Genomic DNA, 16,051 nt, shown 5'->3' with positions numbered 1-16,051 from the left:
CGACCATAAGTTAGAAGCAATGCTGTTACCATAGCAAAGGAAGGACTTTCTTCAAAGCCTAGAAGATAAGTTTGATTTGTGTGGCCATGTAATAGTGTCTAAATGCCCTCTTTTCTACTTAAGTTTAAAGAAAAAAAAAGAGAAAATATTCAAAGACACTACTTAGAAATCTTTATTAATGGCCCCTGAAATCTAGGATCTGGTATATATGATTTTGAGCCAAAAGAAAAGAAATTTCTATAGATGGGTTATTAAAGCAGCCTGTGGCAGAAGAGGAAGAGGGTGTTCCAGTTAGTGACCAGATAGCAGGATAAACAGTAGGAATGTGAAGTCATTTTGGAGGGGTGGGGGAGGGTATAGGGCACTTTTGGGATAGCATTTAAAATGTAAATGAAGAAAATATCTAATAAAAATTGAAAAAAAATACAAATGATGGTGGGAATGCATAGAAATGGCACTACTCAGATAACGCTCATTAATAATGGTTTGATAGCTGCAAAGAAGATTGAAATCTTTTGTAGTTCATATAAAATAAATACAGCAATATTAAAAAAAAAAGAATCCATGCCTCAACTTCTTGAAAACACGGAAGAGACTTAAGTCAGGGAGTCTGCTGTGCTGTGTTCCCTTCAAATGCAGAAACTGCTGAGGCAGAGCTGAGAACAGAAATCCAGAGGAGAGACAGTGCCCTTACGCAATGTTCCAAGTGAGTGCAGAGAAGAGAAATTGACCAACACCTTTCTGTTCAAGAATAACCGCATATGACATGACTCCAAGGTGAGTTTGGTTTCTTATGCACATTTACCTACAGCCTCCACAGAGTGGTAAACTCTGCCCAGGCAAGCAGAGACACCATTTAGACCCTCTTCCTTGACTACATGCCACTGCCTAAGGTGGGAAGCTGAAAAGATGGGTACAAGGGGCTACAAGCAAGGTGGAGCTGCTAACAGTATCTGGTACTTAGCAAGTTAATTATTGAAAGAAGACAGGTATCCTGAAGATTAATTGCCCAGAGAACATCTTAACAGACAGTGTTAAAGAGAGTAGAGCAGGATGAGCTGGGGACCTGGCTGTGACTTTCTTAATGGAGAGAAAAATCTGTATTGTAGTTGCTTCACCTTTCTTATTCTCAATGTTTGAAGTTTTGAAAGAAACATTAATAGAAGGGCAGACTACACTCTCCCCCAGGCTCATTTACTGTATAACACAACTATATCCACTGCTCTCTCTGGCATATGTGCTTAGATGGAGTCTATAGCATTGATAATCAACAGACCAAGGGTTCCAACTTCACTTCAGCCTGTTTTCTAGGACTGATGTTTTATCTCATTACTTAAGAATCTTGAGCTCCTTTGTCATCACTGTAACTGTGAAATGTGGGTGTGAAGGAAGAGAACGGAGGGCTCTCCATCATGAGTGTTTTAAAGTTTTCTGTGGTCCAGCAGGTTCATTCTGACCTAAGAACTTGTTACAATTTTCTCTTCTCTGATTTAGCAAAGGAAAAGTCTAGATCTGGGAGCCAATAGCCGACCTGCACCTTAGTAAGCCCTTCAAATGATTCTTTTTTTTTTTTTTTTTTTTAAAAACCAACAAGCACAAATAAGCCAACTTTAATAGATATTATTTTGTATTTATATAGCGCCTTCTTCAAGAACCTTTTAAATGCTTTACAGACTTCCTCTCTAATTAATCCCCACAACAACCCTGTGAGGTAGGTATTACTCCCATTGACAAGAGGGAGACTGAAGCACAGAGAGGTTAGGTGACTTGCCCAAGGTCACACAGCTAAGCTCACTGGAGAATGAGGACTCCAGCACCTTGCCTCCCAGCTCCCAGCCACATCCCTCCTGAGAGAATCTTTAATGAAAAGTATCTTTACACAAAGTATCAGGAGGAGCGTGTTATGAAAGTGAGGTCTTCCTACGGCCATCATGGAAAGAAAAACCCGATGCTGATGGCTGACGCCATAGCACATTTCCTGGCCCGGCCTAAGCCACTCGGCTCCTGTCTTGAGTAACCTTCTAAAGGCGAAATCCCCATGACAGAAGCCGCATGGCTCAGAAGTGGGCTTCACTTACAATATTTACTTTTAGTTATGCTAATTCATAGAAACTTTTGTTCTAATATACAAAATCTGGGACAGCTGCCCAAGCAAACATGTACATAATAACACAGCAGCTAGCCTTGTCTGAAACTTGCATCTGCCCTCATCATAATCGCAGGCAAACAAACGACAATTCCCTGAAGTGTGTGCTGGGCGGGTCACCTCTGTCACCTTTCTTTCTCACTCCCCATACCTGCCTTCCCCAGTCCCCAACCTAAACCCTGTATGCTTTTTAAGTTTACTGAGTCTCTGATAAAATTCAAAACCTTCAAATGATTCTAAAGTATGTTAAACAAGAAAAACCCAAGAGGAGCCATAAAATTAAGCTGTGTATTAGTTAGGGTTTCTATTGCTGTGCTAAATTAGCTGACCAAGGCAATTTATAAATAAAAGCATTTATTGGGGTCAGTGTAGAAGAATTTTAATCCAGCTTGTTGCTACTCTAGCAAGAAACCATATCTAAAGACCTTCAAGGTCTGTGTGATCTAGTGGAATGACACACCATTAATCCCTCTGGCTGGAATACAGACATTTCCTTTGTAAGGTTAGCTTGTAGAAGGAAGCAGCCATGTTTGAAAGTGACATCTAATTGAGGGGCAGACAAAGTGATCAAGCAGGGAAAGATTTCACAGAATGAGTCAGAGAGAGGAGTCACCCAACTCTTAGGAGAACAGATTGGGAAGAGAGGCTACTTAAGAGCAGTGCAGAGAGAAGAGAGAGAGAGAGAGAGAGAGAGAGAGAGAGAGAGAGAGAGAGAGAGAGAGAGAGAGAGAGAGAGAGAACAGTTTTACTAGGACAGTTTTATACACACAGGTTGCAGATGAAGGGCTATTCAGTGAAAACAGTTCATTTGAATTCAGGCAATGTGGTAGAGTTCAGCTGAGTGCAGTTCCATGCAGTCGATTTAGTGAGTGTGGTCAGTGAGTTTAGTACATGGAATTCAGAGGTAGTTTTTTCCAAGCAGAACAATTCAGTGAGGAGCTGAGAGAAGCCAGTTTGAATCAGTCAGCTTAGAGAGGAGTGTGGGCCAGAACAACTGAGCTAAATGAGCCAGCCAGAGTTCAGAAAGAAGTAGAAAGAGTGAGCTTATTCAGCAGTAAGCCTCTGAGATAACAATGATATCTGGTGAATAAATGTTACTTTTATACTCATGGTTTCACAGTTTTAGGGTCCATGAGGGAGGAGCAGAGGGACAGGGACAGGGAAAACTGATAGCTCACATCTCCAACTGTAAGCAGGAGGCAGATAGAAGAAGGGGAATGGTCCCTCAAAGCTTGCCTCCAGTGATGCACCTCTGCTAACAATCTCACATCTTCAAATGCTCCCTAAACCGGTCGACCAACTGGGGGCCAAGTATTCAAACATTTGAGCCTATGGGCTGCATTCTCATTAAAACCATTACAAGCTATATCGAACCTTTGTATTAAAATAAATTTTTTTTGTTGTAGTTGTTGTACCTTTAAGTGTTGGGGGGGGTCTTGGCTGTGCACAAGAGAAATCATTTGGAAAGACTCTATTTTGTATGATCCTGTACTCATTTTGCTTGACGTTATTAAGATAACACATGGTCTCCTTGAGAATGCATTGTTAGAAATGTATTGCTCAAGCAGCGGTGAATGCTTCACAATCCAAATGTATCGAAATATTTCCTAGTGAGTAACCTTGAGCCCTGGCGACAGGAAGTCCTTGTGCTGAGTTTTATTTTATGTCCTCCTAGTTAGATGACCTTGAAGAAGTTGTTTAAAATGCCTAAGCCTCAGTTTCATTCATTTTGACATTGGGATGACAATAAGAACCCTGACCTTGGGGAGCCGTTGAGAGAGTTTCTAAGAGCTTTATTGCATGCTAATGTAAGCAAAGTATTCAATTCAGCAGTTGGCATACATGATTTCAATAGATGGAGACTGCAATTGTTTCTGGGATGTCCTCCACACAGCTTCACCTGCAGCTCCTGTGTCCTCATCTGCTTCCAGATGAAAAAGTTTTCTAGAGACCTGCCACAACCCCAAAACTCTCAGAATATAGTTCTTTATCTCCAAGGCTGTGGGATCCTCAGTCCTCTTAGGAACTCACAAGGGTCTCAAGTCAGAAGCTAGTCCAGGTCTTTGTATCATTTTTGTGTTTATTGTGGGGAATAAATAATCCTTTGGTTAGGCAACCTTCTGGCCTTGGCCAGTACCTGAGAGCCATGGAGGGGTAGCGTGCCCTGATAGCCTGTGCAGACAGTCATCCCTTAAATATCTTGTCTTCTGGACCAGACTGATAATAATTTTCCAGATGATAATTGCCATCAAATGAAACATTTAGTTTCTGCTGTTAGTTGTACATCTGACTGTGAGTTCAGAGTTACTACAGAATTGTTATCTGAAAATATTATTAATAATAAACAGTGCATTATGCTAAAGTTATTAAGTGGAATATTTAGATGATCTTTCTACAGTTAAAGGGAGTATTTGAACTTCTTATCTAAGAAAAACGTTCCCCTCAGCTGATGGTTTCTCTGTCTGTCCTGTCAAGGGGGAAAATAGAACAAGGCTACGGTGGCCGAGGAATTCAAGACAGCAGCTGGAAAAGAACTGTTTTGAAAGCCCAGTGGTGTTTCACCCCATCTCTGTAATGGTGGGGACATCACATATCCTTTCTAAGCCTGTATTTGCTTTGCCTGTGAAATCAAGAGCATACAGAAAACACTTTCCTCATAGTATTGTTGTGGGTGGGGCTTGAGAAATAAAAGTGAAATGCTTTGTTCAGTGTCCACTAAAATGAAAGGCTGAACTTTTATTTGTTGTGTTTAATCTTCCAAGAAGGAAACCTCAAGGCAGAATTAGATGTACTCAAGATTAAGTAGAAGTGTTTGTGAAGGACGAAGGAAGAATAAAAAGGAAGGCTGTGAAAGACATCAGCTCTTAAGGTTGTTCTGAGTCCCGAGAGAGGAGAAATGGAGGAGAATGGCTTAGACAAGATGACTCTAACCCTGACTGTACTATCCCACTGTTTTTGTTTAGGCTACAGAAGCCCACAAGTTATATCAGCGCTTTGGAAGCTGGCTCTATTCCACTGTAATGGGCTTGGATTAGAACCCTGATGTACCTACTAGTATCTAGGGCAGATGTGATTCTAATGTGAACATGGTGGTGATTTAAAAGGGGAAGTTGCTGAGGTTATCGGTCAATTATACTTCCCACAGGGCAGGATTGGAGCAGTGCATTTGCGGGTCTGCCGGTATGGATTAGAGATGCCTTGAATTACTGTGGATTGAGCTCCACTCCAGAGAAGTGGCCAAGGGACAGAGATGCCTGGAATCCAGTTCTTTCCTGGTTGCTAAGCTATGTGCTTATGGTTCACACATACTTGAAGAGAGCACCTTGGCTAATCCATATGAAGGTCTATCTGGGTAAGGGTCTCCAGCCAAGGCATCTTACAACACACAGAGCATATTATTTTTAAGCATAAAGCCTCTATGTTTGCATGTATGTGTACATATGTATGCATGTATGTATACATGCATAGCTCTAATAGTCAATAGTAGGAGCTGTCCGTAAGAATCTACTGAGATCAATGAGTAGCCTACTATGACAATTAGTATGCATCAACTCATTCTCTGAGGGAGAGACACAAACTGGGGCTCCCTTAGGACTAAAAATGGGAGTTTTTGTAATTAGTCATTTGAATACAAGAGCATCTCTTTTATTAAAAGCAGCCAAACTCATCACCTAGCAGGAAGGGTGACACTCTGAGGACTTAATTTATCTTTGCTTCTGTGTACTCAGCAGCATCTTTACAAATTGCTCCTGAAGCGAAGTGCAGTAAGGAAAGGCATGTGGAAAGTTTCAGAGGAAAGCTTTGTTTTCAACTGTGGGTGTGACTCTCCACTTATCAGGAGGAAGTGTATCAAATATTCCTTTGCTGGAAACAATGATCAAAAGCACCTTTTCATTTGATTCTTAAACAACAACAAAAAAAGGATGCAAGTTGTTATCTCTCTCTCTCTCTCTCTCTCTCTCTCTCTCTCTCACACACACACACACACACACACACACACACACACACAACCAATTGTGCAAGTTTGTTTAACCCTCAAGAAACAAATGGCACAGTGTGACCTTGGAACTGGCTGGTTTTGCAGGGGCAGAGACAACTGGTGCACGGTGTGTCATCCATCCACACACACCATGGCCATGAATTAGTTAACATTCTACATAATCTTCATGTGCTGCTCTAAGATTTCAGGTATTTTAAATCTAAATGAAGGCACTTTGCTTATCCTGTGTAAATGGAACTTACAAACAGAACTGCAATTTCATTTAATAGCTATAAACCATTACTCTAATGGTTTGACAAATACCTATGAGGATAGACTGCAATATTTCATCCAAGAAAGGGCTGAATATTAAATAAATGTAACCTCCCAATGGGTTCTACTTTAACCCCCTACTAATTTTGGAGGGAGGACTTAAGAGCTGAAAGCATTTTAGAGTAAATGTTAGGGGGCGGATGCGGCAGGTTCTGAGGTACAGATTAGCACTTTACCCTGGTAATCACAAACCCTTTTCTCACCTCCCATCACTTAAAGCTCATCACCTTCACAAAGTGTAGAACTTAACTCAGGAGTTAGGGATGCCATCCCTTCACAGCTGACATTCTGTCAGGGCTTTCAACCATTAGCTAATTCCCCTCTTCCTGGTTCATACTTACCACATCCCTTGGAAAAACAAAACCATTATTTACCATGTATAGATCTCCTCCAGGATGAGAGCAACGCATACGGCAATGCCATACAAAGCGTGACTCATCTTTCTAAGGAGAGAGATTATATCCAGCATCTGGAGTCACTGACTAAAGTATCCTCAAGGGATTTTTTTTTCTTCCAAAAATGACAAAAGCTTGTAGGTTAGAGACTGTGAAGGTTGTGTGGAGCCAGAAAATGATTTCTGTAATTACCTTCTATAATTAAGGCAAACTTTGATGCTGGCTGATTACAGAGTGGGTTAAAAAAAAGTGGCAGGGGGCGGAGGGGAGGGGGGACGGGGACAATGCTCCAAGGACGATGTGCTCAAGGAAATGTATGAGACATGGACCGTGTGCCTTGCATGCTGGGTGGTACACTGCAGACCTACTTTCATTTGATTCATGAACTTTCCCCTACCTGAGGGCATGTCACTTGTAAGTACCACGTGTGATTATTTATTCTGATGTCAGGGTGGGGGCCTTTGTGAAGATCACAAAATTGATCATGTTGGTAATAACCCAAGCAAAATAATAGCAACTGCAAACCCTTTAATTATAACTGGTTTTGAAAAAAAAAATTCTGAAACTGCTTGTAATGGTTGCTTTCATTCTGTAGTTTTGTTTTGTGTTTGACAAGAGAAAAAAAAGTGCTGAAAGCTGCTGATTATCCAGAAGCAATTACCAGAAAAACCAATCAAAAGGCAATTTGGATTTTTAGAAAAGTGTGACTTATCAATTTATCCAATGGAGTTTTTTCTTTTTTCCCCTATTTCTAGCTAATTGGATGTGGTTTAAGAAATCATTTCACAAGAATACCGATTTAAAAAAACAACAACAACATACTAAAATGGACCAATAAACCAGACCAGAGACACGTCTGTCACTGTCAGACGATTGCCCTGCCACTACACCTATTTGTTCCCTGAGACTCTTGTGGATTTCCAGATTTTCTTGTGCTCGGTGGCTGCATCTGCAGCCCTTCATTCAGCAACAAAGCAGGAGCAGGGTGCAGAGCTGTGTTGTGCTGAAAAAAACAAAAGATATCCCGGTGAAAATGTTAAATTACATAATATTTCTTCAGACGACAGGTAAAGGATATGAATGCATATAATGAACAGATCTGAGACAGATATTAATCCCCCTTGTAGCATAATGAAGATTTAAAGAAAAACAAACAGTCCATGAAGCATCATCTTCCTCCCTCTCACCTCCCTGAGTCCCACCAGCGTACCCTGGATCCCTGGATATGCCACATGTGACATGTATATAATTTTGGAACAGCAGTAGCTACTAGAACCCACTCAACTCTTTGTCTGTATATCTATCTATATCTCTACATATGTAATATATATATTGCAAATATCATAGCACTTAAATCTTCAAACATTTCCTCCTCCAGACAGCTTGAGATTCTTGTGCACAGGTGCACACTCATGCAGACACACACATTTCCATGTATTGAACACACACACACACACACACACACACACACACACACACACACACTCACAATCACTCACACACACAGGCTATTTCAGAGAGTGTTTCCCTCTTATTATTGGGATAGATAAGCTACAGGCAATTTCCTTCCCATTGTGGCATCCACAGGTACATTTTTGGAAGGTTCTAGTGATACTTGAAAGATGTCCTGTGTTAAGGGACAAAAAGAATGTGGCAGAGAGGGGAGTAGGAAGAAGACAGACAGGGAGGGAGGGGAGAGAGGGAGCAAGGGAAGACAAGAAAGGAAAGGACAGACCGAAGGAAGAATGCCCAGCAGCCTTTGCGGTACTGAAGCATGCTTTGCTCTGGAAAGGTCCTGAGGGCACGAGTGTACGATTGCTCGCCTTTCAATCTTCTATTTGTGAGAACATCTTTGCATTGATCTCTGTCTGTATGTCCTGGCGGCGTGCCGTGTTAATTTGTTTTTGAGATATAGATCCCATAGTGTTATCAACACTTGCGCTTCGCATTAAGAGTCTTCGTACTGCTGTTTCGACTTCGTTGGCGGCAGACTCACACCTGCTACTGTAGATGGAATTCCAGATACATCCAAACAAACAAATGAGACATGAAAAGTATTTCCAATGATGTTGACTTCACAGGGGAGATATGTTTTGTTCTGACATGTATGGATGCTTCAGATATACTGACAAGTTCATGGACCCTTAAAGCTATTTATCATGCTCAAAAGAAAGTAAGATTTTCATATTTACATGTATTGCTAAAATAAAAAAAATTAAAGAAAAATTTGAAATTAAGATTTGGCTTATTTATTTATTTATTTATTTAAGCATAAATAAGGTCTGATCAGAATTGTTTTTAAGGTTTTTGTTTTTGAGTACTTCTTACATGTTATTAGTATAAATGTTACTATTTCTGTATTTTTATCCTGAGTGTATACTGTATGTGTGTGTTGCATGCATGCACATGCTCTTGTGTGTGTGTGTGCTCCTTTGAGGGTTTAGAATCAAGAGGAGGAGGTTGGATATCTTTTCTATCACTCTCCCTTTATTCCTTGGAGACAAGGTCTTTCACTGAAACCAGAGCTAGGCTGGTAGCTAGGGAGCTCTTCCTATCTCTACTCCCCACATCTCTAAGGCTATAAGCACATATAGTTTGCTCAGCATTTTGTGTGGATGCTGGGGATTTGAACTCATGTCTAGTGCTTACGTGAGTGCTTCTACCCACTGAGCTACGTCCTTTGCCCACAGTTTATAAAAAAAAAATGTAAAATCACATTTTGCTTTTTTGGGTATTTTGTGTGCTTAAGTGTATGAATGGGTGTGCACATAGTATATTTCATGTGTGAAGGTCAGAGGGTAGTTTGCTACAGCCTTTTCTCTTCTTCCATCACCTGAGTCTGGGGAATCAAACACAGGTCATTAGAGTTGGCAGAAGGCCCTAGAGCCACTGAATTATCTTGCTGCCCCCCAAGGAGGCTTGGTAACTTCACTTCCTGTTATCCTCTCAGCGAGGCATTTCCTCATGTCACAGATAAAGTAAGAGAGGCTGAGAGAAACCTCACGATCCATCCATGGATCACAGTGCCTGTCAGCTGACTCAGTATTCAGACTAAATCTGAGTACGCCATGTAGCATAGATAGTTAGGATTTTAAGTCTCTCTGGGCGGTTGAAGGAAGCAGGAGTTATACTAAGTGCTTGTATTACTGTCTCCCAGGTGGAACCTCATGGGCATCAAGTGTGCCTTTTCCGATATCATCACAGCTTGCTTTAGTTTTAGGGCGAGTTAGTTTGATATATATGTCTATGGAAGAAAAAGGAAATTAAATCTTTAAAGACTCTTTATAGAAGATTAAGGAAGCTATTGTGAATTCACACGCGTGGGTAAAGGGAGTGTTAATTAAACTACATTTGAAATTGGAGTCAGGTAGGTCCTTCTCTTGTTCTTCTTTCTGAGGTATTTTTCCATCACATTTTTTGCTGGGAGTAAAGACATTGATTTAGCTCGACTTTTCAGTAGGCCTGAAGTGCTGGTCACATTAGGCCAGGTATAAAGCAGGTTATTTATTTAGAGATGGCCAGAGAAGGCTTGTTGTTAGAGAGCATCAGAGATGCTTGATGGATATGTACATGTTTCAAAGACTTTTTTTTTTCTTTTTCTGTCTAGCGAAGTACATCTCAGATTTTCAAAACAAGGTGCTCAGGGAAAATGACACTATTTATAGGGAGTCTCCACCTCCCACTCTGCCTTCGCTTAGCTCTTCTGTGCCCTGTCTGCTTGCCCCGATGGCTTGTGGGTACCTGAGGTATGTAGAGACTCTTAGCTGTGGTCCACAGCCAAGTGGTTAGGATGCTTCTGCTTTGTTTGACTGAGAGTGCTAGTTTTTCCAGAAAGCTGCCAAACAAAAACTTGGTCCTCTTCCAAGACCACCTTTGTAAAGCCTTCCCTTGAATTCACTTCCTGTGCATTCCTTTCATACCCACAACGAGAAACCTGTCCACAGAGGGAGCAGTAAACTACCTCGTTAGGTAGGCTAGCTTATGGATGCTTGTGGTCCAAGAGAAGATGTTACAGTGTGAGGGTAACATTGCACAGCTCACACTGGATTCTTTGTATGCACCTTATTAAACAAAACAAAATCAATGTCCATCTCAGTGTTTGATCACAGCCCGATGTAGCCTATGTGACTCAGAGTAAGAAAGGGACCAGCAACAACAAGCAAGAGAGACATTATCCCTAATCTTTTTTTTTTCTCTTAGTATTTTGACATAATTAAGCAAGGCTTAGGACTTTGAGCTGTAGAATTTTGACAGTAAAGGCAGAACAATGTCTTTGTTTTTTCCCTTATCTTTACCATCATTTACTTAGCTGTTTTCTAGAGTCAGAAATAAAATCCACACCCCATACTTTATAAGGGTCAACAGTGATTATGAGAGGCCTAGAATAAGTCATAAAAAGTGAAATATTCTATGCAACATTTCAGCATTAATTAGAGTGAGGTGATATTACATTGTGTGTATAATAATAAAATAATTTATAGGCTACTGGACACTTGGGTTAGGGTGGAAGTTTAACAGCATAGTATTTGTCAAGACCCTGGGTTGAATTCCCCAGATCTATCTCTGTCTCTCTCTGTTTCTGTGTCTCTGTATCTCTCTTTGTGTATATGTGTGTGTGTGTGTGTGTGTGTGTGTGTGCACGTGCATTTGTGTACCAAGGGTGAATTACCCAAGCATAAGGGAGACTCCCTTTTTCTTATGTGTTCATTTCTCTGCATATTAACCATGTAACTCTAAATGTTCAACCATTTATACTAGACATGGAGAAAAGACCAACAATTGATATACACAAATGCCATCCAAATGGCAGAAGCATTAAGCATATAAAAATAAGAGGGAGCCACTGAGGACTGTCTTTTGATAAGGGCAAGGATGGAGTCAAACTGACTTGACCTTAATAGATCTCTATTTATAACAATAGCAAAAAGGCCAAGATGCTAGTACAAAATGTTACAAACACCTACTTTTGGATGACATGTCTGAGCTCTGGCTTCAGTACTATGGAAGATAAGAAATTAATTAAAACAACCACAAAATAAAACAAAAGACCCACTAACAAAAAAAAACTCAAATAAAAATATCCTCACGTTGATACATGAGCTAGTTTTATTCATTCATTTGTCTAAGTTCTATTTACTATATCTGGCTTATATACTTAAGATGTGATATTTATCATGTGCCTAGCTTTAGGGTACACCCTAAAGTTGTGGGGACCAATGTGATGGCTGCCTAAATGCAGAGGCTTAAGCTGAGATTAATTAAACCCAAATAAAATAAAAAAATTGGCTAATCATATTATCTACATTTACAGTGTTCAGTAGTCACCATGGCTAGTGCTCCCCTAATAGATAGACCATCCTTATATAGAGACTGTATCCATGACTCTGAAATGTTTCACCAGGTCACCCAGTGAAGAAAGAAAACTATGATCCTTATATGTATAATTATAGTTATATACAATTATATTTATACATTTTAAAAATAAGAAAAAGACATGAGTACCATATACTGCTTAGCAGTAGGAGAGAAATGTGTAAGTGTGAAAGACACACTTTAATATGGTAGATGGGGCAAGCCTTCTTTAAAGAGTTCTTAAGCTAAGGCTTGAAAGAGACGATGAGGCTGGATGGGCAGAAGGAGTTTCTTGATGATGTCACTGGGCCATCACCATGGAAATCCATGCTTTGTGCTGGGTCACTGCCTTCTGTTAAACCTCCCCATGTTAGTGTAAGTGAATTGAGTCTGACTCATGGAGGAGATTCAGCTATCTCAACATATCTGAAATATGGCTTCTGAACTCCAGCCTCCAGGTCTAGCATGTATCATCACTCATGAAGACATCCACCTGACACAAAGTAGGTTGCAGAGCTGGCACGAGTGCTGAATCTATTGGGCAGCATGGTTTAGTTGCCTCTGTTACATAGTCACTACAAATGATCATTTTGTTCAATGAGACCAATTAGAGGAACAGCTACTGCAAACCACACATATGTGCCTGTTTCTCACCCCTTTCTCTCTCCTTCTCCTTGATATGGTCTTGATGCGTCAAAGCAAAACTAATCATATAAAAGAAAGTATCCACTACCATTGTATAAGAGAAAGCTACATGTGAGGTCACTTCTAATGACATAAAATGTGATGTAACTGCATGCTGATGGGGGCAAAAAGGTACATGGAGAGTGGAAATTACTTTCAGCTAAGGAAACTTTGATGATTTAATGGGTAAGGTGAGATGTTAAGTGAACATGTTAAATAGAGCTAACTAGTACACAAAAAGCCATTCCTGGGGGAAGGGCTGCTGAATCAGAAACTGTTCAACACTGTTCAGGGAAGAAACAAAAGTTCCCTCAGAAATATTCACAGTGATCGGAAGAGCCCCTCAACCCCTGAAGAAGCTGGATTCCAGAGACAGAAACGCCCCTTTCTTTGTGGGAGAGTCTCTCTGAATTAAAGGCACCAAACCCAAGTGATGTAAGGCAGACCTACACTGACGCCTGGTAAAGACTGTAGCCCTTGAAGGTAGGGATAGAAACTCTGCCGTGTCCAACTTGCAAGGTTGCAGCACAGAGTTTGCTGAGGGGAATGGTGGGGTCCGTGGTACATTCTCAGCTCATGCCTTCATCGTTATTGCTGTTAAAATAGCACAAGGAGTTTCCCAGGTAAATTGTTAGTCCTTTGAAATTTTATTATGTTTCCTTTTCCTCTTAGCCTGGCTAATAAACTCAATGTCTTTCTAGCTTCAAGTTAAAAATGATAGAATTTCCTCTGTGTGTGTGTGTGTTTATGTGTGTATGTGTGTGTGTGTGTGTTTATGTGTGTGTATGTGTGTGTGTTTATGTGTGTGTATATGTGTGTGTATGTGTGTGTATGTGTGTGTGTATTTGTGTGTGTATGTGTGTATATGTGTGTATATGTGTGTATGTGTGTGTATGTGTGTGTATGTGTGTGTGTATGTGTGTGTGTGTGTATGTGTATGTGTGTGTGTGTATGTGTGTGTGTATGTGTGTGTGTATGTGTGTGTATGTGTGTATATGTGTGTATGTGTGTGTATGTGTGTGTATGTGTGTGTATGTGTGTGTATGTGTGTGTATGTGTGTGTGTATGTGTGTGTGTATGTGTATGTGTGTGTATGTGTGTGTATGTGTGTGTGTATGTGTATGTGTGTGTTGTATGTGTGTGTGTATGTGTGTGTGTGTAATGTATCTGTCTGTATTTGTGCATGAGCATATGCGCATACATGTATATGTGTGTATGTGGAGGCTGGGGGATAATAGACATTTTTCTTTCTCTATCTTAGTTTTTGAGACAGGGTCTCTCATTGAACTCACTGAATGGCTAGAATGGCTGGCTATGAGTTCCAGACTCCACTCATCCTCACTCAATGTGAGGGGCTTGCAGACATGTTTTTCACCATGCCGATGTGAACGTGGGCTCGGGGGATTCACAGTCAGGTCCTCGTGCTTGTACAGTGGTCAGTTTACCAAGGGAATTATCCTCTGAGGCCCCATTTCCTGAGTATATACTACATTTTCTCGGAGAAGTCATCAGTTGAAGGCCATTAAGGTTTACTTATTTTACATCTTGGTTGTAAATAATGCTGCAACGAATGGGGGCTGAGATAGGTGTGGACGTCACACTGATATGCGTTCCATACCCTGTGCATAGATCCCCAAAATGTGGGTTGCTGGGTCATGTGATATTTCCCTATAGTCTCCACATATTTTCTTTAATGTTTTCAAAGGATATGTGTTTTCCTTTAATTGAACTAGTCTCAAGGTTCTGAGGACAAAACCTTCAGATTCAATTAGTATAAGTACTACTAATTTTAAATATACTATTTTGTTTCTTAAGATAATGAAATCTATGAGAAATATTCTCTTTTATGTTATATTTAAGTCTGCTGACTGACATTTCCATCTTTTTATGATATGCTTTCTGTATGTAGTCATAAGGACATAGTTTTCATCATGTATGGATACTATATACTGCATACATTTCTAGGTAGTTTTATTAGACTTATGACACATATCCGTATCTTTACAGTGAATACTTGGTGATGGGGTTTGAAAAAGTAACCTGTTCTCCTATACACAATATCCTATAATAGACAGAGGAAGGGTGCTGGCTCCTTGCAGATTCATTCCATCACTTATGCATAATTCCACACAAGTAGCTCAGATTCACCCAGAAGATAGAAAATTCATCTTCAAAGGAACAATTTTGAAATATCCTGAGTCAAAACCACTAAGCTTTGGGAGTCTCTGAAAGTTACAGAAATCTCAAGCAGAGTTTCTTTCTATGGGCTCTGGATTCTGTAAGACCCAAACGAAAGTTGTCTTGCCCAAATTTACGAGTCTCTAATTAAAACTGGATTGTAAAGGCTGACTCCCTATTGATGATTTGCGTTCCATTTGAATATCTTCATCTATAAATCTCTGTGACGGGTTAGGAGCCTTTCCTAAATAATTCCCTATGCAGACGTGCATATTAAAAATAGCTTGTCAAATCGACTAAGAGGAACACTCCGAGTTGCCCCGTCCGTCTCCCTACACAGACACATTTTGACACAGTGTATCTGAGTGCTAATAATGACATTAGAAGATGTTGGAGGGAGATCTAATTCAGCATGCAGAAGTGACTTTGCTGTCATCTCCTATTTTCTGCACAATTGACAGCAGATACTTGGGGCTGAATTTTTATTTCAGGTCAAATTTCCAAGGCATGAGGCTGTCTGTTAGGAACAGATAAGACCAAAACCAATATGAGAGCACTTGTTGGAAGTGTCAGTGGTGCTGAGAATTTGAAAGGGATGCTTCAGTTTTCTGTTTAGGACATGACATAACAACATATGTTTTAGCAGCAAGAAAAACCAACCAGAAGCTCCCTGTCAGTTTCCTATGGTTCCTACTGGGGAGATTTCAAAAAGGAAGTCAAATTTCTTTGGGAGAAGAGTTGATTAAAAAAAAAAAAACCCATATAGAGAGCCCTTCTTTTCATTTTATTCCCCCCTAGCCAATATTCCCCAGAATATTCCAAATAAATGCAACTTGCTGGTAATTCTCAGATTTTAACAGAAAGACCAATAAGCCTCAGCATTTCACTTTCATAGGTGAAAAGCTGTGCCAATGTAGATGAAAAACTGTTAGCAATGAAAAGATGCAGGCTTAGAAAATTATTCAATGGGCGGATCCACCAAAC

General features: G+C 40.3%; 1 long non-coding RNA gene across 1 annotated transcript in view; it reads left to right on the top strand.

Annotated features, from left to right (window-relative positions):
- Positions 1-16,051, top strand: part of 6530403H02Rik (RIKEN cDNA 6530403H02 gene) — a 432,399-nt gene that overhangs the window by 191,536 nt on the left and 224,812 nt on the right. The window contains exons 4-5 of the long non-coding RNA NR_130170.1: positions 640-777; positions 4,622-4,736. This is a non-coding gene — a long non-coding RNA (RIKEN cDNA 6530403H02 gene). The remainder of the gene's footprint in view (positions 1-639; positions 778-4,621; positions 4,737-16,051) is intronic.

The sequence above is a fragment of the Mus musculus genome, chromosome 3, assembly GCF_000001635.26.
Source record: "Mus musculus strain C57BL/6J chromosome 3, GRCm38.p6 C57BL/6J".
Lineage (NCBI taxonomy): Eukaryota > Metazoa > Chordata > Mammalia > Rodentia > Muridae > Mus > Mus musculus.
The sequence above is the reverse complement of the archived record's forward strand: the minus strand, read 5'-3'. Positions and strand labels throughout refer to the sequence as shown.